The following is a 16,880-nucleotide window of genomic DNA, read 5'->3' as shown; positions in this document are numbered from 1 at the left end:
CTCTCTCTCTCTCTCTCTCTCTCTCTCTCTCTCTCTCTCTCTCTCTCTTTCTCTCTCATGTCGGGGCGCGCTCACGCGCCATTAAGTGCCGTCTCTCCTCGACGCGATCTTCATAGTTCGCGAGTATCGCGCGTCCCTTATCGTCGGAGCGGGCGCGGAAGGTTCATAACCTTCTCGTATCGAGCCCGCGGAGTCGTGGTTTACACGTTATTTAGCAGACTCCCCGGTGTAAATCGGCGTCGGCGAAACTATTGACCTTGTTGTCGTCGTCGGCGGCGTCGTGTACGCGCGCGACTCTGGTCTTCCATTTCCGCCATTTCCCCTCTGTTATTTCCCACCTCCCAGTCCCGATCACATCGTTTACTGGTGAAAACGGTCGATCCGGGACGACGCGCTTCTTAAAATCGTGCCGCCGAGCGCGCGCGGTTAGCCGTGTTGCCGTCGTCGTCGTCGTCGTCGTCGTCGTGACGCTCGAGAACCATGGAAGGGCTCGGATGCGCGACGACAATAGTTCGCCATTGGCTGTGAGTGCTCCCTGTGTGTGGAGATGATATCTGTATTTCATTAACATTATTCTCCGCGCTGCTGCTTCAACTCGTGCCGCCCGATTCTGCGCGCCGCAATATCAGCGAGAATAGGCGACTTGGGGGTGACCAAGCTTCGAGAGACAAACTCAAAGACAGACAAATGCAGTTCGGAGGGTGAGACGGCGGTTGAGCAGAGGGAACCATTAGATTACAAACGTATTTGTTAAGTTATACCACCGAGGGACTGGTGGACTCTAAACGATTTTTGAATGAAACGCAACTAGAGAAGAAGTGGAACTCTCGCTTTCGGGCAGAAAAACGGACGGCGAGGAAGATGAAAAGTCGCGCGTCGACCGTGGAAATCCGCGTATACGCGCGGTAAAACGGCGCGAAGAAGGGGCAAGGGTGGATTGAGGGGGAGGGAGAAGGGGGAATAGGTGGCTCGGGTGGCACAACGGGAGAACGTTGCGAAACGGTCCGGGAAATTCAATAGCGACAAACTCTCGCGCGGATATTATTCGGCAGTAAAATTTTATTTCGTCGGCATTTATCGGCGCATTGGCAAAGCCGGCTCCGACGGCCGCTGGCCAACGTACGCCCGCGTCGTTATTTGATAACGACAAATTATTGTTACGAGAAAAAATGGACGCTGCCGACGCCACAGACACCGCCACCGACGCCGTCGCCGCCGCCAGTACGCCACCCCTTGACTCGCCGCCACCCTAGGTGGTGGTGCAACCACACCGAGCCGGCTCGAGTGCGTTGATCACGCGTTATATGCGCGGGCCAGTCGTGTAAATTTCGCGGAATAGGCAGACGCGAGAAATGACAACGTATGTAAACAATTAATCGATGCGAATATACGCGACGACGAGATTAACCCGGGTTATTATCGAGAGCCAGAGAATTGTTTTACGGTGCGACACCTCTGGAAACTGATGAAAATTATCGCTGTACTGCGAAAGAAGGAAGATACGATTATGCGCCGCGGCGCGTGAAACTGCGCATTTCGGGGTTGAATTGGAGTCGAAGATAACTGAAATAGAGTCGAAATACGCGAAAACACGCCGACGTCACGGCGGTCACCGGCGTTGTGGAAGCGGCCGCGTCGATTACTCGATCCGTCGCGTCGCTGAAAATTTCAGCTGCCCTTTGTTTAAATTGTCCGCTGCAAAAACAGTTTAATAATTAAAGAAATACACAGCCGATACGAGAGATAGCGGGTGGAAAGGATTTTTCGGCCAACGCTCGAGGGTAAAAGGGCCGACGAGGGGTTGGGGCGCGGGAGGGGACGAGAGGGTGGCGTCGGCTTTGGGCCTGATCCACGGTGGACTATCGAGCCGCATGTCCGCGAGCGCTAATCTCTCGATATATTAGAGGATTTATATTTTCAGTGTCGGCACTCTCTCCCGCCCTCGAGAGATATTCGCGTGGAGAAACGCGCGACGGACGTTCCGTTTTTTCTTCCCCCGCATCCTCCTCTCACCTCCCCCAAGTCCCGCTATGATTTACTCCCCGTCGGACTTTCTCGTTGTTTGGTCTTTTTCCTCGATTTTCATCGGACGACAGTTATTTTTATACAGTCTATCCATCCCGCTAACTTCGTCAACATTAACGTTCCCGTTTTGCGTCCGCCAACGCCGCTCGGCTGTTATTAACGGAGATTGAGAGATCGATTAACGTCGACGCTGCGAGAGTACTTGAAATGGTAATCGCGCGGCGATTAATTTTTTAAGTCGCGCACAGCCGCCCGACGTGTCCATCGACGCGCGTGCATGTATGTACATACGTACGTATGTACGTATGGCTGTGTATATGTATTAGCGCTTTATTATACTAATTACATGCCATAATTTTTGCACGCGATTAACTGCGTATTTGAATCCGAATCAGTAACGTGGGCGCGTTTCACTGGCGGCACTCGACGTCGAGCTTTAATAAGCAGCGCCCGTCGCTTCGTTATGCTTTATTAACGATTTACGTTATCAGCCGGCCGACATTATATCACATTTTATCAGCTGCAAATATCGGTAATCGCTACGTCCCAGCTAAATTATCGTTAGCATGTTCGATCACCGATTCATAACGACTCCCCGCGCCCTTCCTCCCCCCTCCCCCCCCCGTCATCTCTCGCCGTCGCTACCCCGTGCGCACTACCCCTTCGTCGAATTCGCGTGACGAACATACCGGACATGACGCGACTTTCCGTCACGCTCTTTGCGCACGCGTTAAGTTGTTTCACGTTATGGTTACGTTATGAGGCGTGATACGAAAGGGGTGGCGTGTCCGGGGATGCAAAGGGGGTGGGTGGCGGTTAACGTGCTAGATGAGCGGGGCTGGCAGGGATTTAGAGAGAGAGAGAGGATGAGGAGGGGTGAGGGGGAGAGGGGAATGGGTGTAGGTCTCGTGTAGATACGCGGATATATCTCGGCTGCCGATGGTGCTCGCTTGCACCTGATCCTGGTCGGCGAAATTGATGATATAATCCTCCATAACTCAGGATTACCGAGAAGGCTAGAGCGTACGAGCATCGCGCGCGCGCGCGCGCGGAGGAGACGGCGGGAGAAGGAACGCGGTTCTCTCTCGCGACTTGCACACCACCGTGGTGTAGCAGTCGGACGGTTGCGAGCGAGCGAGCGAGCGCATTCCGCGTTTCGCGCGACGTTGACCTGTACTACTGGCGCGTGAAAGATCGGACCTCAAACGATCGTCAGCCGCCGTTGGGCGGCTCGCTGCGAACAACATCTCGGGACATTCAGCCACAAATCTCGCGACGAATCTCACCGCAATCGTCACAGATGCCGCGCGAGCGAATAATGCGATTGAATTCCGAATGAAGAAGTACATTTCGCTATTTACCGCGCTTTCGACAGCCTTGTTTTCGTTTTGTTTTTTTTTTCCGGCCCATCGCATTTTCCTCAGGCGTACATAAACCCCCGCGTGGCTAATGGCTATTTCACCGGGTTTCCTGAAATTCTCGTTAACGAATGCGAAATTGACGATCCGCCAATTTTTAATGGTTCGTTAAAAGTAGAAGTGATTTAACAATCGTTAGCGCTAACGGACGTCGCGGAATAAAAAAAAATATATTGTATTCCCGGGTTCCATTCAGTCCGATGATTCCATCGATCACCCCGCGAGACAGCTAACTCCCCGATTGTCGCGGTTTTATTCGGTGGAGACTTTTAAAATACCTCGACGGTTGGAGTCAGATCAAATCAAGCGAAGGAGCCAGCCGGAAATCTCCGGCGAAATTTCGCCGACCGTACGTTTCCTGGCGTGCTCGACCACGAGAGAAAGAGGGATCGCCGTTGCGCGAATGCAAAGAGGTGGCATGAGAAGCGCGAGAGAATCTCCTTAACGTCATAACGATCGCTATCTCGCGGTGCACGACGACTGTAAGTCGTATTCGCGCGGAGGATCATTGCACCCCCGCGAGTCTCTTAAGTACAGTAAATGGCACGGAAAAGGGGTTGGATTCGGGTCCCCTCTCCCCCGCCGCTTCCCTGCCCCAGTTCCGAATGCGGACTTCCACGTCGGAGAAGCGACAACCGTCGCCACTCTCTCGATCTCGCAATGCGCAGGGGTGCAAGCCTAGCTTTCCTCTTGCAACAACAGCCTGACCCCTCTCGGCCATCCGGTTTGTCTCACCGTTAGTAACCGACAACAACCCCCGCGGGAGAGACACTCCCGTTCTCCTGTACTTTTGCGGCTGACGTTTACGGCACGGCCGCGAGTTAAGATCTCATTAGTTCCGCGACGTTCCTAGACTCTCTCCGCGTGAGACCCGCGGCGTGAAATCGTCGTGAAATCGTCGTGAAATCGTCGAGCGAATCGGAAGGCGGGCTGCGCCGCGTTATCGCGATCGACAATCGCGATACAGCTCGAAGGAGAGCGCGGATCCCCGTTGAACGCATCGACGACGATGATTCCGCATTTTCTGTTCCTTTTACGACGGCACAACGTTTCGGATCGAAGAGAGAGAGAGAGAGAAAGGGAGAGAGACTACCATTAGGGGTTGTAATCGTTTAAAAGCCGCCATGAGGAACGGCATTCATTTCCGCGCGACAGCGAGCATGAAGCACAGCCGGGGAAAAAAAAAATCCGTACCTCAAACAAGCGAAACGTCGAAATTTACAGCCTTACATTTCGGATAAAGGGTGGTCGCGAGGCAGCTTTAAGCAGATTTGCAGGTGGGTAGGCAGAGAGAGGAAAAACAGCGTCTGGTCTGGCGCCGGCGTAGAACTGTCGCGTAACGCGAACGTTAAAAAATTCATAAATACTGCTCCTAGGTGCCATTGCGAATTGTCCAAAGCGGAAGAAAGAGAGAGAGAGAGAGAGAGAGAGCGCTCGCGCTCGCTCTCTCTCTCTCTCTTTCTCTCTTTCCCTCTTTCATGCTTGTCTGGAACATCGCATAAATCGCATTTTACGAGATATATCCTGAATAGTGTACCATCGCCTGGAAAAACGCGTTTGAAGATCGTTGCGCCGTTTTTACGGCGTTTTTAGAATTATTCAACGAATTGCCGGCTACGTGCAGCACACACGCGTATCGGACGGCTAACTTTTCCGAGATGATCGCGACTAGCCCGGTTAATTTATCGATACGCGGCGCCGCCGCGGCTTCGCGACTCTCAAGTTACTTCGCGCGCCGATCGCACGGGCGAATCAAGCCTCAAAAGCGCCCGGACTCGAGCTGTAAATTCGCGAGGGCTTCCCGCGATCGTCCGCATTAACTCAGCGCGACGAAACGCGAACGTACGCGCCGCGTATCCCTTTCCGTGGGCGCGAATCGCTCGTATCTCGAGAGCCCCGGCTTTATTCGATCGCGCTTCTTCCCTCCGAGACATACGGGCCGCTTTGCAAACTCAATGAACGCGTAGAAATTAGAATGGGAAGAACGCTCCCGTGCGATCCTCGCGTCCCCCTCGCCCGCCGTTCCGCCACGCGAGAGAGAGAGAGGGACGCACTCGCGGCGTTACCCCACGGGGGCGGTGAACACAGGCGCAAAATGCAAAATTCCCCCTCGGTTCTTGCCTGCCGTGCTTGATCTCGGCGGAAAGCGGTGACAAAGTTGTCCCGATAATGTTTCTCGGGCTTCCTCCTGCCCTCCCCTTCCGCGCGGAGTGAAGTTCCGGCTCTCCAGTGCCACGCCTGGCACTCTTGCTCGGTATGTTAATTAACGGCATAAGCTTCCCTAGCCACGAGCTTGCGAGGAGCCCTTTATATAACTAATTAGCACGGGCGGTATTCAGATTATTTACTTCATTTGGCTCGGCTTAACTCCATCCACGGTAGCACACCCTCCGTCGTCCCCTCCCTCTCGGCCCTCTGTCCTCTTTCTACTCCTGCTCCTCCTGTCCCACCCTCTCCTCCCCGTCAACCGCGCTCTAGCAGTTTACAATATCCTAAACGATCACCGAACACCGTAGCCGCCGGCGACGCGCTCAAATTTTAATTGTCCTCGTTTGCTCGCGTCGTCAAATTTCCAAATGACGCGACGAGTCACCCGATCGCACGTCCGCTCGTGCAGTATATATTACGTCCCTCTTCACGTCCTTTGGCGTATCAATATCGCGAGCTTCGCGTTGAAACGCAATCGGCGCGTAAGTAGAGAGAAAATATCCACCGCCGTACACAGGGAAGGAGGGAGACGCAGGAAGGTGGGAAGAGAGTCGACGCCGAAGTAGTGGAATCGCGTAGGGGTGGCTGGGATTAACCGAGGCGCGGCCGCCCTCGCGTCTCGCTGTCATCGATTACCGCGAATAATATAATTGTCTAGCGGTGGTTTCGAGCAGCGGAAGGTGCTCCGCCAAAGAATTAATTGGAGCAATAAAAGTTAATCTCTCTTTAGCTTGGAAGCGCGCGCCTCTCGCGCCTTTCCTCTCTTTCCTCTCTTCTGCCTCGATCGAGTAAACGCACGGGTGAACCAATTCGCCCGTCGAATTTACCGTCAACGCCGAAAAATTACATTAAGACGAATATTACGATATTATACGTTGTACTGTCGATTTCTCACGGTTCTCGCTATCGAGAAAAGTCTCTTCATTTTCCTTTGCATTTCATTTGACTCAAAACTGCGCCTGCTTTGCCTACTCTCATTTTCCGTCCTACTCTATTAGCAATATCGTTTCCCTAGGAATACAGGCGTTCCTGTCCGCTTCGACACGATTTACTGATGAGCTTTCAGACGCGCACGTTCGCGCGAATGTTGAAAAAGATGAGAAGAACGTCACTACGACGATGACGTTGTATTTTCGACGCGCGGCTGCAAAGCTGCTACGGCGTTCCCGGCCGTGCTGCGACGTCGCGTCGCCTCGCCTCACCTCACCTCACCTCACCTCACCTCACCTCACCTCACCTCACCTCGCCTCGTCTCGCCGCGCGACGATGTCGTGCAAGATTTTTAATTAATCGATCGAGACGCGAGCGTTGTGCCGTCGTCGTTCGCGGCGCGGCTGGTTCATTAGAGGCTCTTAATTAACTTGCGGCGCTCACGCGACTTCGCACAATGGATCGCGCGTGCGTGCGCGCGCGCGTGTGTGCGTGCGGCTCGTCCGCGGCCGCCCATGCACGCGCACACGTACGCGCGTCTCAAGAGCTCGCGCCATTCAATTACATGTTAATAATATACACAGCGCGGAGTTACATTGGCTCGCTTCCATGCCGGAAACTCGCCGAATCGAATCCACTTTCACGTAAAATCGAGCTCGAGGTAATCTCGAAGCCGGCGAGCGCGGTCGTGCATGCGCCGATCGATCAGTAATTACATATTCGCACGGTGAATGCTTCTTTATCGAGCGACAATGGAATTGATTCGCGACGGCCGCGTGCAATTAATTAGCGGTGACCGGCGCGCACCGAGTGATTAGCACATACGCGGCTGACATTGCGCGCTCGCGACTATAATTGCGCGCTTGTGATACGCGCCGTAAAAAGCGGAAGTATTCCGATATACGCGCGAGCTTTCGCCTCGCCGGGCGCTGCGGAATTACGCGTTTATGAGAATGCCGATATCAACGGGAACGAAAATCTTTGCGAGAGGCTACGTGGAAAGGAAGAGAGGAAAAAAGAAAGAAAGAAAAAAAAGAGAGACGCGCAGATGCCTCACGATTCGTAATTCGCCTCGTGGACGCGCATTGGTAGTCGTTGCTTGAGACTTGTTTCACGTGACATACTAAGATCTGAGTTTCAAGTTATACATTTTAGCTTTTTATTTTACTTGTTATTATAGAAGTTCCAATTATGGGTCGAATCCCAACCCGTTATTAAACTTTTTATTAAACTTGGTTTATTAAAGTATGAAAAAAGTACACGTTATAATATAAAAAATACGGAAATTTTTCTATATTTCTTAATATTTTTCCAAGTTCTATATTTTAAAGTTACATATTCACAAACATTTTTAATTAATATTTAAAAAAGCATTATAAGATATCTGTTGTTTTGCCGATTCTTTTGTGATTTATAAAACTGCTAGTAGGTCATGCTACGTATATACTATTATTCTATATAGACTAAAACAATGTGCATTAAACATTATTAATATAAAATGAGTATATTATATAACCCGTTATATGGGCACGTAATATTTGCTGACCCATTATTGGGACTTGCGCATAAGTGTTTCCAATAATTTTTTTTTATAAATTAGAATAAACCGACTTAAAGCCTCATAATTTTGTTATAAAACTATGATGTTAGTTGTTTATACAAAACTCACGTCCAATTCTAACAGCCGTATTAATAGTTATTACTTGAAACTTATCTCTAGTGAGATGTTTATATTTGACTTCATAATTAGATGAGAATTCTTCAACTGAATTGCACGATTATATAATATCACACATAATATAACTCAACTGAACTCTGAACAACAATCTGAGTATCTTACTTGAGGTAGACTTCAAGCAACTATTAATACAACTCGTAAACTCGTTATTTATTTCCAATAACTGTTCGCGATATGACGTTTCGTTGATAATATCCATTGTTTATTTAACGCCGTATTACGATAATACAAAATTTTATCACTGAGGGTCGGGATGACGACCAACGGGCTAATTCTTAGAGGAGTTCCCTTTGGTTACCTCATTCCCCTTATTTCACTTAAAAATTGAGTGAGTTCTGCAATGTACACGTTGTCGTTTCTCGTCAACAAGATTCTTTAATATCACTTTAATATCGTTGTCGAAGTTCGGCGGTGACGCGTCGTCGCGGACGCCAGTTCTCAAAATCATTAGATGCACGTGCGTAATGACTATAACATTAACGAGGCGTGAACTTTCGCAGTTAGACGCCACGATTTCTCTTCTTCCTCCTCCTCCTCCTCTTTCTCCTCCTCTCTCTCTCTCTCACTCTTTCTCTGTCTGTCTCTCTATCTGTCTGTCTCTTTCGTTTCGCCGCGTCTCGTGGACGATCGAGCGGTGCGGCGGCGACTCGAATGACAAGCGGCAAGTGAGACATCCGCTTATACGCAACGGCGATGAAAACGACCCCGAAACTAGTAGAAACTGGCGACATATGTTCAGACAGGGCCGCCGCGAATGTGCCGGCCATATATATTCAAGGACGACACCCACGGTGTTCCGGTGAGCTGGTTAACCGCACTCGTTAACCAGTTCGTTCCATAACGCGTTTACTTCATAATCTAAAACGCCGCACACGCACCGGATTCACCGTTCGAGAGTGTCATGCGCGTGACGGCCGCGTTCGGCTTATTCCGCCGCCGGTACAGCGCGATTAAACGCTACTTTTTCGACGGCAACTTCCTCGACACTCACGTGCGCTGGGAGAAAAAGTGTCGCTAATTTAACAAGACACCAGTAGCCGCGACAAATGGTTTGTTGATACTGTGAGACAGCAAATCGCCCCGTAGCGGGAACAAATGATTTGTTATCTTCAATTTGCTGCTCTGGGCAACACGTCTGTAATGGAGACATAACTAACCTGACCTAAATAGACGAGAACAAATGTAATGTTCGTTGAAATTACAAGCGATGAAAAATGATTTCCAGAGGTAACTATTCAATCTGTTTCCTTAACTATCATTAAACAGCACGCGTGCTTTTGTTCTGATAACTGAGGGGTTTTTCTCAGTGTGTGTCCGCGTTGGACACACGCAATTAGGAAGTGAAATTGAGGAATGAGGAATGATAAATTACTTAAACACGCACACTCGCGAAGAAGATATTATAGTTTTCTTCATGTACATTTTTTTTCAATTTTACTAAGTTTCTAGTAGTGCAGGAAGATAGACTGTCAGTAAGTTTATCTTGCTCCCTCTCTAAATTGCGTTAGAGACATGGCAAATTTTTGAAATAGCACACCTCACTCTCTTCCTTGGTTGTATTCCAAAATGTCCTTGCTGAGGAATACTTTATTGAAGATCTATAGTTCACGTTCCACGTATACTATGGATTTTCAATAAAATTTTCCTCAGAAAGGACGTTGTGGAATTCAGACCTAAAATATAAGTAACACATACAAAATGAAAGGATAGTCAATTATACACATACCACAGACAATGTCGGTTTCTGTTCCTTTTACAAATTTCTAATAGCAACTTTTGCTATAAAAATTCATATATCTTACTCTCTGATTCTCTTTCTTTCTGTTTTTAACGATCTCTCTCCTCTCAGACCGGTCGACCCGTCTCCAAATCGCGAACTGCCTCGTTAAATCGTAGGTAGCGATGCGTATTTTAATCGAGCGAGAAATCTATTGCCGTTTCAGATGTTTGTGGAGGCACGCGCGCGAGCAAGAAAGGGAAGAGGAGCGATAGCGGCTGGTCGATATTGTCGAATTGGTTTACTGTCGGCTGAGCCGCTCGAGAGACTGGCTCAACAGCTCATAAAAGGGCGCGCGCGGAAAATATATGTCGACATTGAAAAGTTTGTCGAACAAGCCCGGCGACATGTTGCCAGGATAGCGCTATAACTTAACGCCGCCGTCGATATGGGAAAGGACTTACCGGGCGCGGGCGTCCCTTCTCCTTATCCTTATCCTATGACACCCGCCATCCAGTCCGCTTCCGCTTCCTACGCCCTCGTCCCTTTATACGGCGGGTGCCTGCGAAACTTCGGGTCGCGGCACCTTCGGTTATATGTGCGAACAGAAACGGCGAAAATATGGCCGGGCGATTTACGGCTCTCCGCCGCCTAAACGCACGAGCCTCGAGAGGGTGCGATTCTCGCGAACGCACTTGCCACCGTGAGGCATTGCCGCACCGTCGGCGATCGCCATCCTCTTAACGTTGTGCGACTCCTTGGCCACGCTCCGGCTCTCACCGCGGATATATCGCGTTTCGCAAAGGAGATCTCGAGGAACATCCAGGTCCATCGGACACCGGCACGCTCCTCGGGAATTATCGCGAGAAGAGAGAAAAATTCGCCGTCTCTTTCGGAGCGTTAAGGTTAAGGCAATCCAACACTTGCCCTTCTTGCATGAATTCTCCCACTTGGTTGGTCGAACGGATTCGAACGGTTGGATCATCGTGCTCGATTCGTGGTAATCCCACGTCTCTAACCAGACGCCAGACAGTTAAAAAAATACTCGGTTCTCTCGCGAGCGGCTTTTTTTAGGGGTCGTTTAAACCCTCCTGCCTCGCGCGAGTCACGGAAACGAAACGCCGCCGCGCGGTGGTTCTTTCTGGCCGAAGATGAGCCGCACGTTCAACGTTGAAAACGAGTATTCCCAGTGTACGTGCAGCCCTGGTGGTGGCTGTAGGCTGGGGTCGGTGCAATTAGGGGTATTAATTAGCGGGTACTTCATGCCGCCCCCTCCCCTTTCCGTTTCGCCCCTCTCGCGCTTTCCTCTCGCCGTTTCCATCCCAGCCAACAACAGCAGCAGCAGCAGCAGCAGCAGCAGCAGTAGCAGCCTCCCTCGTTCTCTTCCTCCGTCACTCTTACTCCTCCATCGGCGAGAACGCGTCTCTTTCTCGCGCGCTCGTTCTAAAGTGTACCCGCACCACCGACAGGCCAATACGAACAAGGGGCATACATAGCTAATTACACGGTTTTATGTCATCGGCCGCGGGGTTGGTATAGAAACACCCTGTGAAACTTGTGACGTCAGCGAGCGCGGCGCGCCGGGGGAGCCGAGTACGCGGCGGCATCGCCAGCGGCATCGAAGATTTAGTTATTATCCTTTTTACCGCTTTTATCCGCGAGCACAAAAGTACCGGGTAATTAGCTGCGGAGATATGCAGCCGCGCGGTTGCGAGCTGCGCTCGTTCGTCGATACGCGCGCACACATGGGATGACGCTTTTTTTAAGATACGCGCGTTTTCCTTCGGCCGCATAGATACGCGCATATTCACGAATGAGAAACGCAAAAATAAAGTAGTCCCTCCGCGCATGCGAATCGTTGCGATTGATGAGGGGAGAAGTCGGTCATCGCTTCCAAGACGCATACCGTTCGCTTTATTCGCGCGGCGATATCCGTTAGAGTCCGCAAAGCCGCTATCACGGCGGTTAGCGTCGAGAGCAGGGCCGGGTTAGATATTCATGTATTTAAATTTATTTATTGGCAGGATTTTGGCCCCCTCTCCTCTCTCCTTTTTCATCCTCTCTCTCTCTTTCTCTCTCTCTCTCTCTTTCTCTCTTGCGAGGGTGACGGTGTGAGCTGGACCGAGCTCTTTCTCTCTCTCCCAGCCCTTTCGCGGCTCGCTCCCTCTCATCCCCGTTGCCATTCAGTCGGCTGTTAAACCTTCGATGCTCTACAACCCTTTCTGGGTAATTTTCCCGCTTAAAGAGATCTCGGCCAATTACACGGGCTGTCCGACGGGCGTTGAATTTTAATCGAAAAGAAAGAAAGTGGCGGTCCTCTCTTCTTGGCCAGCTCTTTTTACACGGCCATGCACTCCCCGTTGCGCTGACGAAGAAACGTGTGGCGACGACGAGGTGCACGGAGGTACACACGCGCGACTTTTTGCACGCCGACGACGGTGCGACTTCGATCGACGTTTTCAATGGCGCGACGTCGCGACGCGTTCTCGGCACGAGCGGGAGGAATCCGGCGGTTTCGCGATTATAGATGGAGATTCTCCGTTACATGACTGCGAAATCGATCACGGCATCCTACGGCTTTTGGCGTGATAACAAGATTTATTATAATTGATTTATAAGAGACAATACACATATCAGCGTAATCGAAAACGATGCATTATTAAGAGAGATAATTAGGCCGACGGGCTTGTCGAAACTCGCGGATGTACAATTGGTTTGCGCACGATGGTCGAAGAGACGAATTTAAAGAAACGCTCGGGAACGAATTCCACTCCAGCGTGGCACGGGTGCTGCCACGTCGCGGAGGCGCAATAAACTAGCTAGCCTCCCTCTTTGCCACCCTCTTGCAAGCCCTCTAATCAATTTCCTAAAGTATCCACATACGATCACGATATCGTTCCAAGCATTGGATACGCTCGTCGTTCGCCCGATACTCGAGTGAGAATTGAATTAAAAAAGAAGCTTTTAATTATACACGATTCGTTTTGAATGTAGCAACGTTACAGAAGCGAAATATCCCGCAGATCACGCCGTCTCTAATCCGCGTCCTTAATACGCATATTCGTACTTCAAAAAAGGAGAAACGATACAAAATTTAATGGCCTTCTCTTTCTGTCGTTCAGTCTGCGGAAATGTTGAAGACACGTGTGATTTAGGACCGCTAACGTATTAGCAAAGTTTCTCTCCAGGTGGATGCGTGTGTACACGTGTGCTAGCATGATTGGAGCGATTGCGCCTTTCGTCGACGGCTTTGTGCCGAAGAAAGCTAATAAGTATCGGGAAACACGAGTCCAAGTAACTTTTAAGAACTCCGCACTGCGCGAGGGTGCGGCGGGGGCTGCGAGGGTAACAGAGGGGCGAGAGGGTCGTTGGAGGCGGATGGGTGGGGCGGCTTGCCGTACTTTATGAACACGCTTCACATAAATTGTCGCGGCTCTTTAAGAAATTGGAAAAAGGCGCGAGGAACAGCCTCGCGTGGAACAGCTTGCGCCGAGAGAGCAAGCTGAGAACTTTCTCAACTACCGTCGGACGCTAACTAGAAGGGGATCGCAACGAACGAGCGAACGGGCGGGCGAGCGAGTACCATACGTGCGTGCGTACAAGTGAGCAAAGAGAAACAATTGACCGTAGTTATGAGATCCAACCCACATGGGGTATATTTCGGGGAAAACGAAGATGATGGTTTGATATGCGATTCAATAAATGTAAATAGCACCTAGATCCTCCCCACCCTTCACAATCATTCAACAAGTTAAACGTGGTCAATTTTCTTTCTTTAATTTATTCACTAACAAGCTTAACCTTTTGTGACTAAAAAACGGGTAAAATAAACGCAATTAGTAGAAAATAATAACTGCTTTTTAATTAATTTTAGGTGTCCATAAAGCTTAAATCTTTTTTGTTTTAAGTAAATAGACGTATAGAATACTCACCAAAAATAAAATATTTTATAGGTTGAATCATTTTGTGACTAAAAAACGGGTAAAATAAACGCAATTAGTAGAAAATAATAACTGCTTTTTGATTAATTTTAGGTGTCCATAAGGCTTAAATCTTTTTTGTTTTAAGTAAATAGACGTATAGAATACTTATCAAAAATAAAATATTTTATAGATTGGATCATTTTTGCTTAACTACACTAAAAAAAGAAATATCTAAAAATTAACAAACATTTATTAGGTGGGTACCATTAACATATTGATTTAAATCAAAATTCTCTTCATTTACATCGAAAATTTACTTAAGCTGGGTAAACAATACTCGGTTTAAATGAAAAGAATTTTGATTTAAGTAAATATGTCGAAGGTACTCACCTAATAAATATTAATTGTTAGATATCTTTTCTCAGTGTACGGTCAATTGCTTGGAAGAAAAATTATAGAGCATTGCATTTACAAACCGTCAGTTTTAAAGCAGGGCATATATTATGAAAAATTATCCAAAACTTTGCGGCATACATAATCATCATTTTTTTTAGAAGAATATGTGTTTAAGGGAGTTGGAAATGAAGCCAATTTTCACTAATCCAAGTCATCCGTTAATTCTTTTTCAAATTAATATCTTAATAATACAGACGTCATGTGTATGAAAAGTCATATGGGATTTTCGTGTTCAGTTTTATGCGCTTTATACACGTTTGATGTTGTATTTAAATTCAAACATCTTGTATTTACGCAAATATATATCATATATAAATCTTATATATTATCTTCTTTCTGTATAATTTAAAAGCAAACTAACATTCGAAATTTGTTAAGAAATTTATTCTAAAATATACCAGAATCAGAGTAAAGTTTTGCTGCTCATTATTATATTTTATTCAGTTAAAGTAAACTTTATATCCACTGAAAACTTAAAACTGACGCTTTGCGTTATAAATCCAAACTGAGATCTGCCGTTGGTTTTTAACAACTCTGGCGACTAGCCTCGCGGGGTCCATTGTGTGGGGCTAATTGTCACAGGCGGCGTGTTTATGTGCCGCTCGCCACATACGGCAAATACGCGGCCCCCTTTCATTCGCGTTGAAATCGTTTGGATTCCTTTCTTTCTCGTTTATTGTAACCGTGGCGAGATTAATATCATCACTGTGTGAATCGGATAATCTATGTAAGCGGATAATCTATAATGTATTCCCGATATTCATAAATCACATCGTTATACAAGGTGCTCGAATTTAATACGCGTTGTGTCGAACACGTCATGCGGAAACTTTTATTAATGTCCCCCCTCCCGTACACACGCACACACGCACCTATACAGCTATGAATTCCGTAGACGAAGGGTTCCTCCAGAAAGTGACAACGAGATCGAGCCGGAACGAAGACGGGCCGGAGGAGGAGGCCGAAGAAGGACGCGCGTACCTGTGGGACACATTTCCCAGGCAGGTAATCTTCGTTCGTAGGCGAGATATTACATTTGAATAAATGTCCCTGTGCCGATAACCGGCGCCGATCGCAAATACGATCGCGAAATACCTGGGCGGGCCTGCCGCGCGGCACGGCGTGGCGCGACGCGACGTCCCGTGGGAAATATTTGCTAATATCGATCATATCGTCATTAATGGCTTGTCGCGGTGCTTCCCTCGTCTACCAACTCGCGACACTACCCGTTGCTGGCCCCGTTACCCATCCCTCTTCTCTCCCTGCACACGTTCTCCTCCTCCCACCTAATGCCTACCTCTCCCCTTTGTTAGCCGCGAGTTCGCGATAGTTCGCATTAATCGAATTATCCCGTAGACGGCTGCTGCTCCTTCTCGCCTTTATACGGGGTCGCGACAATGCGCCCGCAGACGCGGATTCCGCGCCGGCGGAACAGGTCGACCGTGGCTGTCACTCAAACGCGAACGTTCTGTCTGTTATATCGATGAAACACACACTTTCCCGACGAGGGGAACTCTCGGAAACTCGCGAGGAGGGGAGAAGTTCGAGATTCGGCAATTTTTCATCGAACACAGAGAATATATTCAGAGCGCACACATTCAACTGCACGCTCGAGCGATACAGAGAGAAAAGGAGAGAGAGAGAGAGAGAGAGAGAGAGAGAGAGAGAGAGAGAGAGACACACAAGTTATTTTCTATCAATATCGAAAGGATATAAGGCCTTTAAAGGCCAAATATAATTTTATGCCAATATTAAAATTATATTCATTCTATAGCAAGTATTGTCTGTACTTGGCTCTTTTTTTTTGTATCGACATTTCGATCGATAATTCATCAGAGGCTGTTCAACCTTCTTTATTACTTTTTATCATTTCTCGCGAGATTGTGATACCCGCGACACATAGAGTAATTATTCGATAGAGCAGGGCAAAATGTCGCGAGACGGGAAGTCAGATAGTGTACCGGTTGTGACAAAACTGCATACTGCCCGAGAGAGAGAGAGACAGAGAGAGAGAGAGAGAGAGAATGAAGGGGGGTAGGCGTCAGCCGGTGACCAGTAAGTTGCAACGAAATCACGCATAATAATAATAATAATAATGTGTATCGTTCGGTGGGCGCCAGAGCGAGGGGGTAAGAGAGATGGGTGGAAGAGAAGGTAGAAGAGGAGGAGGAGGAGGATGACGCGGCGGTGGTGGAAAGGGGGAGGGAGGAGGAAGGTAAATCGGAATTTACCCCAAGCGGACGCGCGCGGCCGCGACCGTATCTCGTCGGACTCACCCCCTGTGGCCACTCGACGCGTCCGCCGGTGTTTACCGCAATTATTAAATGTAAACTCATATTTCGTAATTGCCAAATATTGGCGGTCCGATCGTTCAGCCGCGGCCCGATGCGCCTCGCTCCGCGCGGGGCTGGTTGCAAGCGGGAGAACGAGGTTGAAGGAGGAGGCGGGGGGGGGGGGGGGGGGGG

At 48.9% G+C, this 16,880-nt stretch overlaps 1 protein-coding gene across 1 annotated transcript in view; it reads left to right on the top strand.

Moving 5' to 3' along the window:
• The window catches only part of LOC116840900 (LIM domain only protein 3-like), a 122,700-nt gene that overhangs the window by 25,445 nt on the left and 80,375 nt on the right, over positions 1–16,880 (top strand). Inside the window, exon 2 of the mRNA XM_032808227.1 lies at positions 15,311–15,420. The gene's annotated coding sequence lies outside the window, so the exon portion shown is untranslated. The remainder of the gene's footprint in view (positions 1–15,310; positions 15,421–16,880) is intronic.

This window comes from Odontomachus brunneus, unplaced genomic scaffold (assembly GCF_010583005.1).
Source record: "Odontomachus brunneus isolate Ranch 3 - 2012 unplaced genomic scaffold, Obru_v1 Obru_scaffold_012, whole genome shotgun sequence".
Taxonomy (NCBI): Eukaryota; Metazoa; Arthropoda; class Insecta; order Hymenoptera; family Formicidae; genus Odontomachus; species Odontomachus brunneus.
This window is presented reverse-complemented; position numbering and strand designations above follow the sequence as displayed.